The 18,773-nt window shown below is 30.8% G+C and overlaps 1 protein-coding gene across 24 annotated transcripts in view; it reads right to left on the bottom strand.

Moving 5' to 3' along the window:
• The window catches only part of LOC129940428 (casein kinase I), a 152,408-nt gene that overhangs the window by 115,230 nt on the left and 18,405 nt on the right, over positions 1 to 18,773 (bottom strand). The window contains exons 1-2 of one of the 24 annotated variants that reach the window (XM_056048757.1): positions 11,559 to 11,741; positions 8,962 to 9,342 (exon numbers count right to left, since the gene is read on the bottom strand). The exons of 21 other annotated variants lie outside the window; for them this stretch is intronic. The gene's annotated coding sequence lies outside the window, so the exon portion shown is untranslated. Of the gene's footprint in view, positions 1 to 8,961; positions 9,343 to 11,558; positions 11,742 to 18,773 lie in introns of those variants that run through there. 2 more of the 24 variants (XM_056048758.1, XM_056048761.1) reach the window with 2 other exon arrangements.

Below are 18,773 nucleotides of genomic sequence, written 5' to 3'. Positions count from 1 at the left end.
TAAATTCATCTACCTCTACCACCTGAGGCATTTCTGTTAAACCAATTAATTAACGGATTTTTTCTTTTTTATTTTCTCATTTTTATCATCGTATATATGTAGGTACGAAAGTACTTACATACATTTTGGGCGGCAAATGAGGGTGGAACATGCAAAGGTCAAAAAAGTGCGAATGGTTGCTGGGGCAGACAATATACATGAAACATAGTTACGTGTTGTAGGTGGTGATGTCAATTGAAAGGGTTGAAGACTTGTTGTGGATTGGTGTTTGGAAAAAAGCAGAAATCTTTTTTCTTTTCTTGATGACATCGATCTTTGTGACTTTTATGTGTATGTTCTATTTAGGGAAATTTTATGTAGGACTTCAAGGTGATTTTAGTAAGTGAGATACATATATGTATGTATGTGTATAGTGATGAGATGTACTTGACATTGTCATGGTGAATAAAAGAAAATTCCCACCTGACCTACTTAGTATACCTACATATGTATGTATATTGTTGAAAAGGAAAAAGGAGGTAGATATGTATACATCAGCAAAAATTATATACCATGGGATTAATTTAGTTAAAATGCAAGTAATTCATTTAAGATTATTCACGTTAAGAGTATTCAAGGAAAAAATACCAATACAGCCTCTCATATCTCTTCCGCTTTCACAAACGAAAAAGCATAAGTAAGTAATGAAATAGTCGAAGCCTGGTAAAACATTAATCAACATCTATGTATGAATATGGGTGAGCATTGGTTTTGAATTCTTAAATGTTGCAATGGCTGGGAAAGGCGGTTCGATAAAGCATAACACATTCCTGCAGTACGGCTAGGAAACGAATCTCTGTATTTGACAGTACTGCCGAAGTTGGACTCAAGATTAGAATCCCTCAACAATATTAAATTGAAAATAAAAAAGTGTCGTAGGCAGAACACAACCCTGCGGCACACCAGCATTTGTTTTGTTATTCTTAGATTTGAATCCAACCAATACTACTTGTAACGGTCCTAGAGGTAATTCTAATTCAACAAACGAGTGATTCGTGAAAACTGAAGGCATTTACTCGGAACAAGACCCTAAGAGTAGAATAGATGAAAAAGCTTACGCACTTACGTTTTTCCAGCGTTGAAGAATACCTCTTCAAGACAATTCCAGGGATGTCAACAATACCAACAGATGTATGTGTTTTAAGAACTTTTAGGACTCTGTCTACTGTACTTATGCGAAAGAAGTTTGATCCCATAAAATCATTAACGCTCTCAAGAATAGTCGAAGACAAAACACTCTCTGGATGCGTTGAATTGGTAGCGAATTGTCTAGCCAGGAGATTAACTTTTCCTAAAGATCTAGCACATAGAGTGTCATTGACAACGAGCATAGGAACCGAGGAAGAGGAAGAATTTCTAATGTTACCTGACTGTTTTGGTTCACAAAATTGGTCCTTCGAATATAGGATTTACATGTCTTCCTGTTTTGATTGAACTGTCTCCCTTTTTCCTCAGTTTATAAATATGGAAAAATACCTCTTTAACACCAATAACCTCTTTGCAGCTCAAATCAAACCAGGAATTTTCTTTTGGGACTATTGCTTTTAATCCTATTAGGAATATAGGTTTGATAATCAGTTAATATCCTGAAATAAGTGTGTGGCCGACCCGGTTCCCAGTTGGCCGTATTACCAAACAGTTATCTTATGAGCTCTTTCTTTATTTAGAGGGTTTAGGGAAGTGAAATTAGCAGATATAACACTGTGGCCACAGTTGTGCCGAGAGGAGATTGAACATTGATAGCGGACTTATCAGGTTCAGAAGTAAGAAACAATTCAAAGTGTGTTTTCTCTGGATGCGTTATATTGGTGGTGAATTGTCTAGCCAGGAGATTAACATGGAGTGTCATTGACAACTAGAGGAACCGAGGAAGAGGAAGAATGCATCATGTTACTGCCTTTTTTGGTTCTCAAAATTGGTCCTTCGAATATGGGATTGACATGTCTTAATGGCTTGCTTGAACTATTTCCGGTTTTTGCTTAGTTTATAACAGCGGAAAAATACTTCTTTAACACTAATAACCTCTTTGCAGCTCAAATAAAAACAATCATTTTCATTCCCAAAACTAATCAAACTTGTGATCATACCTGCAAATGCGCCAACGTCACTATTTAGTAAGCATGATTACCAGTTAAATATCCTGAAATAATTGTTTAGACCATCCCAGTTCCTAGTTGGCGTTATTACCAAACAGTTATTTTAGGAGCTCATTCTTTATTTAGAGGGTTTAGGAAATCGAAATTAGCAGATATAACACTGTAGCCACAGTTGTGTCGAGAGGAGATTAAACACTGATAGCGGACTTATCAGGGTCAGAAGTAAGAAACAATTCAAAAGTGTGTTTTCTGCTCGAAGACATAACACTCTCTGGATGCGTTGAATTAGTGGAGAATTGTCTAGCCAGGAGATTGACTTTTCCTAAAGAGCTAGCACATGCAGTCTCATTGAGAACGAGCATAGGAACTGAGGAAGAGGAAGAATTCCTAATGTTACCTGCCTTTTTTGGTTCACAAAATTGGTCCTTCGAATATGGGATTTACATGTCTTCCTGGATTGCTTAAACTATTTCCGGTTTTTGCTCAGTTTATAGCAACGGAAAAATACCTCTTTAACACTAATAACCTCTTTACAGCTCAAATAAAAACAATCATTTTCATTCCCAAAACAATCAAACTTGTGATAATACCTGCAAATTCACCAACGTCACTATTTAGTAAGCATGATAACCAGTTAAATATCCTGAAATAATTGTTTAGCCCATCCCAGTTCCTAGTTGGCTGTATTACCAAACAGTTATCTTAGGAACTCTTTCTTTAGTAATAGGCTTCAGGGAAGTGAAATTAGCAGATATAACACTGTGGCAAGAGTTGGGCCGAGAGGAGATTAAAAACTGATAGCAGACTTATCAGGGTCAGAAGTAAAAAACAATTCAAAAGTGTGTTTTCTGTTCCGACTATTAACGTCCGATATTAAAATAAGCTCGTAGTTAAACTCCAGCACCCACTCCTTTTTGTGTTGTGTAACCCGAATGTAGAAGCCTCTAATAACGATTTTAGTGGAATTAGACAGAGAATCGAATTCCTGAGAAGCTGATATTCTATCTTGATTTCATTTGGAAAAATGAAAAAAGAATTTTAACAGAATTTGAATGATTTCCATTTAAACAACACGCAACAAAAATAAACTAATAACATTATGACTTATCGATTGAATGTGTTTCTATGCGTGTTGATTTCAAAATGTAATCGATCCGAAAAACAATAAATATAAAAAATAAAACAAATTACCACCTTTCTCCAACGACTAATCTATTGACTGACAGACATTTTGTTGGGCTTAACACCCGTCAAAAATGTCGTCGTCTCTTAATTAGATGTATCGTGTTCCCCTCATTGAGGGTATGGCGTCTGCAGCGCCTCGCAGTGAATGTAATGGTGGTGAAAAATAAAAATGTCTAAAGCTTCTTAAAATATATGTCACGAAGAAGGAGACTAATGCGAATCGCCCTTAATATTTTTGAGGAATCGAAAGTAAGAGAATACAATAATTATTATTTTTTAAATTGTTGCGTGCTTATGTATTTTTCTTATTGTTTTTCATTGTAAGTTGATTATGTATTTATTCTTGTCTTTATCAGAAAAGGGAAACCCCATTTTTTAAGTTTATCTTTTATTTAACTCGTCAGCGATTATCAACATAATGCTAATTTATTAGGATAATATTGACAGCAAGATTGTTTTGAGTGATATCTAGCAGAACAATCAATAGGTATTTGTATAATTTTTAATTTGTTACTCAAAATTATTGTAACTTATTTAATTTTCTTTTAAACAAAAGGTTTATATAGCCAGAGAAATATATTTTATACTTTTGTATATGAATTGACTTTTATCTTATCTTTCGGTACAAATGATACTGATTAAAAAGCTTTTATCAGTTCAAAAACGATATAACAGAGATTGCTGTGAATTTTTTTTAATTACCTTCTTTTATGTGACAATAAAGATCGATATACATTTTATTTCAAAGAAAAAAACATTTACACAGAAAATATTTCGAAAAATTTCGCTGAATAGATAAACCAAATACAAATATTTCATTAAACAGGATTTTTGAAATTTTAAATGTCTAAAAAACCTCTAATAAATGATAAAACAAGGTGTTTAAAAGTAACATCAAGGAGAATCACTTAAGAGAGTGTTATATTTTAAAAATACACGACATCAAAATATTGCACGTACAGCAATTGAAAATAATAAAAACTATGAACTTCCTACCACAAATCTAAGCTTATTGACTTTATTTGATAAAATTATAATGTAAAATAGGAAATGCAACAAAACTGCAACAAAATGTTCGAGCTTTGCCTCATGTTTTTTTTCCCGTTAGTAGAATTTTGCCAGGAATGTCAAAGAATTGCTCGTACATCAAACAAATGTTTGTACACTGCTCTCTTCTCTAACAAAATAGAAATAACGGTTCTTTTTGAAATGTAAATTGTTTACTGTAATGATATTGAGAGATCTAGGCTCAGTATGACGCGGTGTATTCATCTTTTACATTGTGTTTTTTTTTTATTTTGCGAAGTTTATTTTGAAGTAAGTAAAAAAGTACCTCTTGAAGTAAGAAAACTGATTTTTAAACTAAGAAACGACAGAAAAAGTTATGCTGAGATATCGCCAACTATTGGTAGACCACGGTTTACAGTTCAATATGTATTAAAAAATTATTGGAAAAATAAAAGCTTTGAAATGGCCCCAGGAAGAGATCGACAAAAAATTTTAAACGAAAATTTGAAAGCCAGCGCTTAAAAAATTGGCCTTAAAGATGACTTTTTACTTGTGCAAGACAACGACCCTAAACATTTAACAAGGATAGTAAAGGAGTGGCTTCTCTATAATGTCAAATCGCAATGGAATCATCCTCAACAATTATTTAGGAAAAAAGGCCCGAGAATCAAAAATAAGTAATAAAAACCAGCTGAACGCCGTTATATTGGAAGAATGGAACAACATTTCGCCCGAAGTTACTTCAAAACTAGTCCTCTCTATGAAGAATCGCCTTCAGGATGTTATAAAAACGAAAGGTTATCACACTCGTTACTAAAACTTAAATATGTACATAATTAAGTTTTTTTACCACTGTACGTGCAATTTTTTGACCTTTGACTTTACTAATTTGCTGCATTTTTTTTTATGAAGTTTGTACTTATTTATTTTGTTTTGTTTTTAATTCTCTTATAATAAACAATAATAACATTAAAAAAAGAATGGTTGAAAATCTGTTTTTCTTTAAATACCTTAGCTATTATTTTGAAGAATCACTTGTACGAACAATTTTTTGATATAGTGTAGGTGTAACAAGGGTATTATTAAAACACCATTTCTTCTTAAATTGAATAATTTTCATAACAAAATCGTAACGATATTTCTCAATTTATAAACTTACAAAGACAGTGGAGAAGAAGAAATATTTAACAACAAAACAAGTGGCTTCATTTTGGAATTGTGCGCTCTCATTTTTGAAGCTGTCATTTTTTTGACATTTGTCAATGAAAATCCACGGCATTACAAAAAATGGAGCATACATGTGTACTTGGTTTAAAAAAGTAATGGAATTTTTACAAACATTTTGTCCGTGTTATTTCTCGCACAGGTTGTCAAAATTGACCATCGTAATATTCTTATTTAACACTTTTTATTTGGGGAAAAGGTAAGGCATATGCCAATTTTCCGCAGGATTTAAATTCCTAAAGAAAATATTTGTGAAGTTCTCGAGGACATAGGTACAAGTGAAAATGTAATAATATTGTTTTTTTATTTTTCTCTTAAGAAAAAAATTGACATCCATTAGTTTCTTATAAATTTACTCTTTTTATTAGAATATCAAAATAAAAATTCTTTTTGGAAAACTCTGTCTTTAAAACCAGATACGATGATAGTTTTTCCAATTATTATTTTGCTGCAGATGTCAATCAATGTCATTTGTCAACTGTCAAAATAATTTATGTAAGGTTTTTCATTTTTCATGCATAGTTTGGAGCTTGCGTTATGAAACTGGAAACATTGGAAAAACAAAGCTAAACAAGTTTACATGACTTTAAAACTCTCTTAAAATTTTGTATGCCAGGAACCGTAATTTTTAAACTTAAAAAGACATAAGGCGTGCTTTTTTTTAGAGATTCCATATATAGTGAGAAATTGCCATAAAAGCGATCCGCAGAACAAATAATTCAAAACAAGATTATAAACCAAACCAAGAAAATGTTATATGGTTAATTTTAAAGAGGATGTGTTAAGAAAACATCAGGATTAATTTATATTGAATTTATTTTTATATTTTCCTGTTGTTAATTGAAGTTGATAGAAATAAAAACTGAAGGAAAGGAGTTCGTTCGTAGAATATGGTCTAACTGTGTGTGTCGACTTCAACAGATGGCGCTATATTTGTCTAAACAAGAAATTTAGTTGTACAACAGTCGGTACGATACGGAGCCACAACACAATTTTATAGGAATATAAACAAATTGAAAATATGAATTTTTGTCGCGTTAGGGTGCGAACACTTATGCAACAATACGTTACTAAAATTAAGCAGCCTTTTGTTGCTGCTTCAAAAACGCTTAGGAGAGATCATACAGCTTTTTTTGAGACCAACACGATACAAAATAGATATAACTCTAACTCAAAAATTCCAAACAAACTACTCATCATTCTCTACGAGCATGCCTTCGATGGAAAAGAGTTATCAGTTCGAGACTCGAGCAAACGTCAAATTGCATCCGCAGTTATATTGTACTTCTACTTTTATCAGCAGTGAAGAGTTTGTATTTGTAAAACTTTAAAAAAGTCAAAACAGAATTGGTGGACCAATTTATAAAGTTAGATTTAAATCACAATTTTTTTTTTTCTAAGAATCCAAAATTTGACCTTGTATATAGTCTATCTTCTTCTATCGCAACCAAACAATCTGTCAATGTCAATTCGATGACAAGCTCAATAAATTTGAAACCTAAGAAAATTAACTAAGTGTTGATAAAAAAAAAAGTATGCATACAATTTTGAATCATTATCAAAATATAATTTTTACTTGACAAAAAGTGTATTTCATAGCCACATAATGTTCAAAATCATCATAATGAGGCCCATTACCATTCAAATGTACAAAACAAACAAACCTATGTGTGTTACATGTAAATATGTACATATACTATCAATTTTGGTTCTGGGCAATAATAATAATAATAAAATGCTTAAATTATTCATCTTACGCCTTTACATATCAGTTAAATATTGCAACAATATGTATTGTTTAGATATGTAGTCGTAGATATAATATGGCTAAATTTGTGTGGGATGATTTAGGGAAGTATAAGGCAACATGTTAATATAGAATTCGTTATCAAAACATGATTGATTCGCTATTGGCACGACAATTAGATAAATGATTTACATTAATAATATTTTTCCAAGAAGAATACATTGGATATAGAGGATGTTCCATTTCATGTTTCATTTTGACATTAAATTTACATGAAATTTACTCTGAATATTTCGAACATTTAAATTTGCATATGTTGTCAATAATTAAATCATTTAAGTTCTTAGACTGATTGTGAAGCATTGTCATAAAAATGTCTAAAAGTGTAAATCACACGAAACAATTCCAATGTGTTGTTCCGTTTCATTTCTAATGTAGTCATAATTTTAGCTTGTCAATTGTCAAAATACTTCAAAATTGACAAATACTAGCACTGTACGGGATATACAACAACGTAGTGTTAGCCAAAAGTTCAACGACTGAGCTGTTGGCTGGGTCACGTAGAGCGCATGGAAACTAATGCTTCGGCCCGGAAAGTCCTCGAATCCACACCACCGAGACAGCGCAGTAGATGAAGACCCAGGTGGTGCAACAACTGTTAAGTAACCTCACCCAACTTGGAGTCTGTTGGATGAGCCCCTAGTTTACAAAACTTCATCATTTCAACTTGTCAAATGTCAAAATAAGCCAACTTCAAAAGTGACAGCTTTCCAAATATTGAGCTATTCAAAATTAGTACAAAATTACCATAATTTGACAATACATCATAATTTTAACTTGTCAAATTAATGCAGCTTCAAAATGACAGATGTACAAATATTGCGCAACTTAAAATAAACACAAAATATACTTAATTTAGCACAACTTTATAACTGTCAAAATATAACATCTTCAAAAGTGACAGTTTTGAGTTATTCAAAATAAATACAAAACAACTTAATTTAAAAACACTTATGTCTATATAGGGTATGTCAATTGTCAACAGTGTCAAAACTGCCTTTATTGGCATTTTCAATCCCAAATTAAGGTTTAGTGGGTTTTTAGAACTTAAAAAAATTCTCAATTTACTAGTAAACAGCTTTGTCGGCATATTTCTGACATTTGGAAGCTACAGGGTCAAGCAAAAAATCTTCCCGTCTTTTTAGAATTTATACTAAAAGTTATGTTTAGATAAAATGGTATTCCTGGTTATAGATACATAGCGGTCTACGTGCCGTTTTTAGTAACCAAAATGGTTTGGCACGGTGAGCATCGCGCATTTGTCGTAGAGGAATATATCCGTATTTCCGTATTTTTTAGAAGAACATAGGCAAAAAGTTATAGTTAATGCGGATCGCTACTGTCACATGATTGAGACCTTCCTCCAACCAAACTAACATCAACTAGGAACCACAAAGAAGTCTGGTTCCAACAAGACGGAGTCACAGCAAACACTTCACGGCGTTCACTTTTAAAATATGGGAGATCTTTTTGCCGAACCCTGTATTTGTGTTTGACAGTTCTCGAACGTCAAACTTTTCTTTAAACATAAAACAATTTGTATTTTCTTGTACACATAAAAAAAAATATTGTATAAAAGAAGAAAAAAAAAAGAAAACATACTCAACTATATCCACAAAATGTGTTAAATTGCTACCGTCTCAGCAGTAAACACATATCTGGAACAGAAAATCCAATAATAATGACAGCAACAACAATTATAAAACACAAACGTTGTTTTATAGAAAATAAATAAGACTGCAACAAAGCAGCTGTTTTCTTTTTGTTGTTTTGTTTATATTATGATAAATATTCCGTTTGATTATTTGATAGCACTTTTTATTCACTTTTTTGTAGTATTATTTTTTTTTGTAACACTTTCTTAGAAGCACCACTTAAAATACAATAAATAATTTTCTATATTATGTATAAGTATTTCCTTTTTTCTTCATAAATTTTTTGATATTTTTATAGAAATTTTATTTTTTCTTATCAAATTGCACTCTAGAAAGATATACCGTCGTTTAGCAACACATAAAACACACACTTATCGATAATATTTATAAAATGATGATTAAAATCAAATCAATTAAAATTATTTCAGAAAATTAATTTGAAGGGTAAAAATGTCAACGAAAATAATGGTTTCGATAAGTTGAAAACAAAATACTGTCCCTCTTTCTATTTTATCTTTTTCTCCAACAAAAATAAAAATAAATATCAAATGCCTTCGTCCGGATATGAACAGAGCTTAATTTTTTCACCAGATGATTATTTTGACATGTCTATAAACTATTATTAAGATTTTGACGTATATTTTTTTACTACAATTTTTAGATTCTGAAAGATTTAAGCAATCTTTTTTTCAATTTAAATGCATTTGAACATTTCTTAAGAAAATTCTTGAAAGTCACTTGTCAGAATTTGACATTTCAATCAGTTAAAATTCTATTAGTACCGTTAAGATTGAGAAGTTCATTAGCATAATTGTCAAAATTGACAGTTCGTAGGTATATGGACAACTAAAACAAACAAATGTCAAAGTAGGTATGTCGTTTAAACTCAATTCGATACTAAAAAAAAGATAAAATATAACACTTAGTGATAGCATGACACTTAATCATCATTTTAACTTCCTATCAAAAGTTAGATATCACACTTAATAGCTCTGACCTCGTATAAGTATAGGTACTAAATCGTCGCACATTTTTGCTGTCATTGATTTTAAAGCAAATTCTTAGAAGTCAAGTTTGATATAGGTAATTAGTTTGAAATTAATGTGGAAGTTTTTTTTATTATCTAGTGTAACGTTTTGATCTTGGTGAAAGAATGAACAATTTTCAAAAATTCATATCCGTATTCATTATTACTTCACTTCTATAACTTTTTTTTGTTTAATCATATCTAAAAGTGTGCTTGTGCATGTTCCAAAGAAAACTTTGGAAAAACTTTAAAATTATGTTTATTTTATTCCACAATTCAAAACCGCACCGATTCTATCAGTCATTTGTTTCGTTAGAGACCAACTAACATCAGATACATAGGTATATCCATTTTAGTTAGGAAGGTTAGTTGAAAGATATACCTACTATGTATTGTATATAGTCAGTCATACACATATTAAACATTATATATTTCAAAGTAGTTCAACCGCGAAACAATGAATAGCTAGGAGGTATGTAGGTAGGTAGCTAGGTATATGGCTATATGATTTTTCTTTTCAGTTAGATTCAACGCACACGTGAATTATGATTAATATCTTCTTTCGTTGTCCAAAGAACATATGTAGGCATTTTTTTAGTTATATAAATGTTGGTAGGTATATAAACTCGTTAAAGTATATTGCTCGACAACTAATGTTTGCTTTGAAAGGGTCATGCCAAAGCACATATACCTAAAATCTGAAGTAATAACCTACAAAAAGATACACAAAACTTTTTCTATCTAATCTTTCTTCGAACAAAGTGGCAGAGCAGAGCAGTGTAGTGTGGATGCCGGCCGCAAGAGGGGGAAGTACATAATTTAAATTTCCGATTCCAAAGACAGAACAGAAAACCATGGAAAGAAGTAAAAACTAAACAAAAAAAAAAAGAGAAATATTTATTAAGAATGTCTCCACAAGAAAATAAAGAATAAAAACTCACACATCAAGTGTGGAGAGATGATAAATAATGTTTCGAAATAAAAAAAAATATAAATGTACTACGAATCGAATAAGTCCACTGAACTGACATCCCAGCAAAAGCAAACATATTCAATCGAGAGCCGAGGCAAAATCCACGAGATAAACAACGAAACGAACAAATCAACTAGATATATGTACAAACGTATGTACGTAAGTACGTACGATACGGCGGCGGCGGCGAACGCTGACAAATATTTTAATTTCGAATTTTCTTTGACGTATTTAAATCAACAGAAATATTATCCTCAGTTTTTATTTTTTGTCAATTTTTTAACACACGAACGGACAATCAAAAACCAGCCACAACACAACCACACACAGCTGACTTTCTTCTTCTGGCGTTTTTAAGGAGGAAAATAGTTCCTGTTTCGTTTGTGGAATCGAGTAGTAGGTATATATTGGAATATTTTAACCAGTTTTTATTTTTGTAGGTAGGTACCTATAAAGCAAAAATATCCAGCTGGATTGAAAAAGATACAATAGAAAGGAACAATGAACAGCAAATAATAAAAAAAAAAATAAAAAATTAAACTACCCAGAACCGATATGGCGGATGACTGAAAATTAAAAAAGAAAATAAAATTATTCTTTTTATGGGACGGTATAAGGCCGGACCGGAGCAAAACGTAACGAAAGAAACGAATGTACCGAGTTGACTTAAACGAAACGCGAAACCTCAGTCTAACTTCTTTTCCAAGAAACGATCGAAAATAGACTGAAGTCTGCAGCAGTCTCATTAACTACAAACAGCTACTCTCTCTCGAGGTAGACGACTATGGATTAGGGTTGCCATCTTAGCATAATATTTTCGACGATTAAATATGCCCACATATATTTTATTGGTTTGTGTCGTTTTTATAATTTAATTAAATATTGGGGCAACATTTTAAACGATTAAGTAAAATGTTAAATGAATTTTTAACAATTTACTAAGCTTACAAAATTATTTGGCTAATTTTAACATTTTAACGAACACAGGATGGAATGATCCATTCAACAGTTGGGAATTGAAATTAATATGTCCGTTTAAGCGTATTTGCTTTGTTTATTTGCACGAACTGACACTTTTTAAAAATGTTTGGATGCTCTTTTGTTTTATAAAATGCAATTATAAATTAGCAATTTGCTAGCAAGCAAAACGAAAAGAAATTGATAAATATTTATCAAATTGCTAATTAGTAAATTTGTACACCCTTAACAATAGGTTGTTTAATATGTTGCGCCATTAAGTTTTTCAAGACCTGCTGCACTCAACTATATAAATTCGGAATTTTGTGTACGTTAGAATGTCACTATTTTTTAAATGTGAATATAATAGGAGTTTTCTTTTTTCTAGCTCTATAAAGAGTTCTAAACACAATCCTCTCAACATACTCTGAGCGAGCACTGAGAATAAAACGCACCTGAACACTTAGTTGTCACTATTTGACATTTGTCAATTTACTTGTCATTTTTTTTTCTACAGAAACCAGACATGCTATTCAAAATATCAGTTAAAATGAAAAAAATAATTTTTGAAGAAAGTGAAGATGAAGTCTCTGTAACAAAAACGCTTGTTTTCACCATTTAACTCGGTCTGTTCAGTTATTTTGATCCGAGCTGGAAGAACACGCTCTGCACAAGGTCAGAATACGTTTAGAACGAAAAAAGAAACGCATAATTGAAGCTCTAAAACGTTCATATGTACGTACATATAAACACATTTTTTATTTGATAGTTCAGACTCTGTTTATGAATTAAAAAAAGGTAAAAAACACCTGATAGAATTCTGCAACTAAAGCTGCTGTCATAATAACTGTCAAAATGTGTCGTATGTTTTATTTTTGGGGGTACCTATGCTGCTTTACGTTATGTTAATAACATTGAAACCTTCTTTGAATCAAAGATTTTGATGTGACATTTTGCAATTCATTTGCCATCGCCAATATTGTACGTCAAAAATTATTAAACATTTTTAAATTAGTTAAAAAAAAAAGAATTGGTCAGTTTACATTTCAAAGATGTCTGAGAATTTTCTCAGACGAATAGACAGAACAAAAGAATGAATATAAACACAATTCACTATTCATTCTCAACTATAACAATCAAATAAGCTTTGAATTGTGCGATAGAGATTTCTCAGATTTATGACAGCAAAGGTGTTCATTTATATTTCTGAGAGTACGAAAATCTCTAAGATCTTACAAACGTTAACGTGCGAAGCTTTGGATTGTGCCATATAAATTCTGTTCTCAGATTCCTGAAAGCAAAAGTGTTTATTTATATTTCTAAGAGTACGAAAATCTCTAAGATCTTACAAACTTAAACTACTGGTCAACTGACATTTTGCCATGCTTAAGGTTGAAATGTCACAATTGACATAGCCTCTCTGCAGGCTAACTCATTGTTTTCTGTAATCGGTGCGATAATCTGTTGGTATTTAGATAAATGGCATAAGAAAATAATGAATCAAAAAATTCCATAATTCGAAATCAACTTCTAATTATGTTATTTGTGTTACTATCTAAAAAAGCAGCTTTTTAAACTAATGACATTTTGAACGTGAAAGAAAATATCGACTAAAATTTTAGCTGTAAAATTGTTTCGTTTGAAACACTATTATGTGTTTATAAAACTTTTTAAAACAAAACTCAACTTTTAGAGGTTGGCAACTCTTGATGGTGGTGTTGCAATCTAGTTTAGTTTTATTTTGTTATTTATTTTTTGTGTAGTTAGTATTAGTAATGCCTTTCATCGTCACATTCGTCAATTGTATTTGTATTTAAAAGATACTTTCTATACAAATGCATGTCTTAGAGTATTTTAATACCATTTTTATAGTGAATGTACTCTCGTCTCGTATACATCTGTTGCAGGTTTAGTATTAGTAATTTGTTTTTTTTTTTTTTTATTTTGTCCATGCTGATGTTTGACATGACAATGAATAACAAAAAGAAATAAATAGGTACTCAGATCGGTTTATAGTAAACAGATGAAGGTAGTGTTACCGGTTTTTTTGTATTATTAAAAAATAAATAACTTTAGTTGTTTAAATGACTCACGGATATAAAGCCTAGAGATCGAAAATGTATAATATACAGTGTTGGCCAAAACTTTAGCAACTTAAATTAATCCTCCATCTTTGTCATTAAAAAAATAATAACTAAACATGTTAATTTGTTTCTAAAATTTAATACATTATGTACCTTTGTACTTCTGAATAAACCACAAGAGAAAATAATTCATTAAATATGACATAAGTAGAACAGTAAACCCAATTTTTTGATATCTCTCTTTTTCTTATTAATAGAGAAAAGTTAGTCCGTAAACTACAGATACCTATGCTTATATTCAAGGTGTTGAGAAACGAGTGCAGTTGAATAGATTTATTAGGTGGATTAGCTCACGTGTAAACTAATCACTGTTCTTAGCTAACTTTTTAAAATGACTGGGAACATATACTTTACCGAAATAAAAGAAAAAAATATAAAATTAAAATGAGTCAAATTAAAATATCGGAAAAATATTCATTCCATTCCAAAATCAGTGATTTGCCGATTAATACAATTTTACAAATCCAAAAAGTCATTTCAAAAGGTTCCTCGAGGGGACAGACCAAGAAAAATAATAAAACGAGATTATTTTGCAATAAGACCAATTAAAAAAGACCTTTTTATATCATCGAAAGAAATAAGAACCCAACTCGACCTGAACGTAAGCGTGGGAACAATTCTGAGACGAGCTGTTGATGGTGGACTAAAATCTTTCAAAGCTGTAAAAAATCCTTTAATTTATACAAAAAACAAGCTGGGATTGAAGTTTCCTCAAGACCGTTAGAAAATGGAGGAACGTACTCTTTTCGGACGAGTCCAAATTGGATTTTGTAGTTTTCGATTGTTTCCGTCGTGTTCGCAGACCACCTAAAGAGTCACTAAATTCACGTTACACCAAAACGTAATCGTGTAGTGGTGGGGATGTTTTTCAGGGCATGGACTTAGACCGATTCACCAAAAAGATGGTACAGTGGATCGATTTATGTAAGTTGACGTTTTGCTGCCACACGCTGAGGATCAGTAGCCTCTGGAAATGGATATTTCAGCAGGACTTTCAATACGGTTAAGACGTGGTTTCAAGAAAACCGTATTGACGTATTACAATGGCTAGAACAATCCCCAGATAGATCGACGAATTGTAAGGACTTATTGCAAAAATAAAAATGATCTATTTGATCAAATTAAATTGGCTTGGGAAAGAATTCCAAAAAGCATATTTAATTGATTCTATGCCTCGAGGATGTTCCGAAGTGATTAAAAGTGTGCTAACAGATACTAGCAAAAGTTGCTTTTGTTTTGACCAGTCTAATATTGAACGAATTGTTCTAATTTAGCTAAATTTAATGAACAACTACAAAAACATTATATTTTATTTTCCATTAGAAACTGTAAATATTTATTTAAATTTTAAAAACAAAAATATACAATAATTGAATTCTAAGTTTGTTTTTGAATTATTTAATAATCGAGGCTATATTTTGTTTTGGACATCACTGTAGATATTTGGGTATATCAGCAATAAACGTATTTTTTGTTTTCACATTGAAAAGAGATATAGGAGTCGAGTTTATGAATTTACTATTTGCTGAAAAACAAAATTCTTTAATTTTGTTCAATTAATTCATAATATAAAAGATTAAGCTTTTGATATATTATATATGTGTGTTAAAAATTCATCCCAGATGATTTATTTTTAAAATGACAACACTTGATTTTTTGACATAAGAGAAAAAGACGTCAAATCATTTTAAGATCAGACTTATGGTTTTCATGAAACTATAATTTCCGATTCTTGTTTGACAGTTTTGTACATTGACATTTAAGGACTCTTCACATGAGATTTTAAACAATTTATAAACCTTAAATCTGTGCAAGTTACAAATAAAAAGGTAGAAATAGAGCTTGAGTCCATTTTAAGATAATAAAATCAACGTTTTTATTACCAAAAAAAAAAGAAAAGTTTAAGAAAACAAACAATCGGTTGTCGCAAATTGCAATCGGATTGCAAAAAACTGTCAAACCTTTTTCGCGTTCCACACACGATTCACACTTCAACGAATGAAATGTTTACGCGCTTCTTAACCAACAAATTTCATTCTAGCTCTCTTATCTACAGATGAGTCGCAAGTAATATGTGTGAAAAGAGATTGAAGTACCTTTTGTTTCACAAATAATCCTATAATAAATTATTGTATTGTCATAAATGACATTTAAAAATTAATAAAAAATTAATGACATAAAAAACTAGATTGCGATATGTCAAAAATATCTATAACTTAACATTTAAATTAACAACATTGATTTTGACGTTTTCCGAAATGGAAACGTCTTTATTTTTTTATTTTAATGAAAAATGTCATAGAAAGCATTAATTAAATTGGTAACACTGTCGATCAAAGAGAAATTTATTCATTTACTAACACCTATAAACATTACTCTTACACATTTAAGGAAAATAGAAACAAAATAAAGAATTAAAAACAACACTACTAAACACAAGTATCATTTTATCGCTTCTCTTTATCAAATTGGTGCTGTTCGGCATAAATGTCATTACACTTGGAGCTGGATATACAATTTTTGTTTTGTGTATTCCTTTCAATTATATGAATATATATATGCATATATGTGCATTACACACTCTTTACCTTTATATATAGTATATAATTAAATAAGTGTATCTAGTAAATATATAATATGAATTTTTTTTTATCCAGTATATAAAAACAGACTGACTAAAATACAGGTGTTAGCATCAGAGTTCAGAGAATGAGGCAGTTGTGTTGTGGTTTTCTGTCGTAGATATGGAAGTAAGTAGATTGAACAGAGGTATTGAGAAAAATGTTGGTAAATAAAATTTTAAATGACATCTTGAATGAAATTTTATGAATTATGTGATGTAAATGACAGCAAAGTTGGCAGCTCTGGCATTTGACACCAATAAAACTCAGCTGTTGTTTGAAATGTCATAATATTTGCAATTAACGAAATATTTAAAACTTACTACAAAAGGGGTTATTAAAAGGCAGCTACGTTTTATCCATTACGTGAAGATAATGTTTAACTAAGCAAACATGTAGGGACAGTTGTTTGGAGGTTTCAAGTGGAAAGAGCTGTCAAACTCACTTCTTTTAAATATATATTTAAATTTTTGGAATTAACAAAATTATTAAAACAAACTATAGTTGCGAGCATAACGCAATGCAAGCATTGAAAGTATAAGGTATAATTTGATCCCTTTCAAGCTATATAGTCAGTCATTTTGAGGTTTTAAGTTTGACACCTATCAAACTCTGCTGTTTTTTGAACTTTCATAACATTGTTTGAATGTTTGCAACTAACGTATTATTAAAACTTGCTACTTGTTATTAAAGCGCAGCCACTTACGGCCCATACGTGATGATTATAGTCGTGATAATTGAGAAAGTGTAGGTATATCATATAAAGTGGTGCTATTTGAAGCGCTTTGTCAGTGAATATGATTTTAAATTGTAATTGTTCCGAATTTTATTAATAAATTATAATTATTTCAAAATTGTTAGCCTATTTGACAGTAGTGATTGAGTTGACAGTAATAGGTTTAAGGATAATATCAATATTTGTCCCAAAATGATTTTTTTTTAATTTCTTGCTCAGCACTGTAATTGTATGTATTTTGCTATAGACTCACACCAACAGCAGGTAAACAAAATGAAAAGAAGAATTTACAAATAATATACAAAATAAAATGAATGCGAATTATTGTATGCGTTGCGTATGTGCCATTAACCACCATTGAGCGACACATTATTCATAAAAATGTACTTGCATTTATATGCATCATGCATGCACTTTATGCTCTTGTAAGGAAAAAAGTTTTTAAGTTTTGTAAGGAGTTAGGTTATACATAGGGTAAATCTAGTTGAATAAGTGAATGTAGTGTGTCATTGTAAAATATACAACTTAACGAATTGAAGTACGAGAGTCAAAGAAGTATATACAAAAACTTTGGCATTATATGTGACACATAATATTATTTTATATCACACTTTAATTGCAATTTTTAAAATAAAATAAACAAAAAACAAAAAGATTTTAATTTTCTTATAAGGAATTTAAATAAATAAAATAAAACAATATTATACATTTGATGCGATTCAATTGTACGTCATACCTAGTCGTCATCGGATTGACTTATCTCGTGTAAATAGCACTTAGAATTGGAAACGTCAGTGTGAAAGTGACAATTGGTACTAGCACATTTGTTTTTAATAAAACTACACCTATTGAATTTATACTTACATTATCATCGTATCTGATTATATCGTTTAATATTAACGTCGTACAAACAAAACAAAAAGAGTCAGCTAATATTTATTTGTTGAGAGGAGTATATGACTTCATTACGTTACGTACGAAGCAATTGTTTCTCACCTTATCGCTATCGGTACATCTGTCAATTCGAAATGTCATGTTTTTTTTTGTATTCAACTGTCAATTCTGTCTAGAGCAGAGTAATTTACAAGAAGTAATAAAACGCATATTATTGAATGATATAGCTAAAAAATAAGCTTTATTATAAAGATAAGGGTCTTTCATTATGTTGTAAAAAGTAATTTCAATCGAGAGGTCCAATTTTCGACGACTTTTTGCAGCAATTGGACCTTATGTCAGAAAACCGAACAGTTTCAAACATTGTTCAGGAATAAGCATATGGCAAACCACACTCTGAATAAATC

This window comes from Eupeodes corollae, chromosome 1, assembly GCF_945859685.1.
Source record: "Eupeodes corollae chromosome 1, idEupCoro1.1, whole genome shotgun sequence".
Classification (NCBI taxonomy): domain Eukaryota; kingdom Metazoa; phylum Arthropoda; class Insecta; order Diptera; family Syrphidae; genus Eupeodes; species Eupeodes corollae.
The sequence above is the reverse complement of the archived record's forward strand: the minus strand, read 5'-3'. Positions and strand labels throughout refer to the sequence as shown.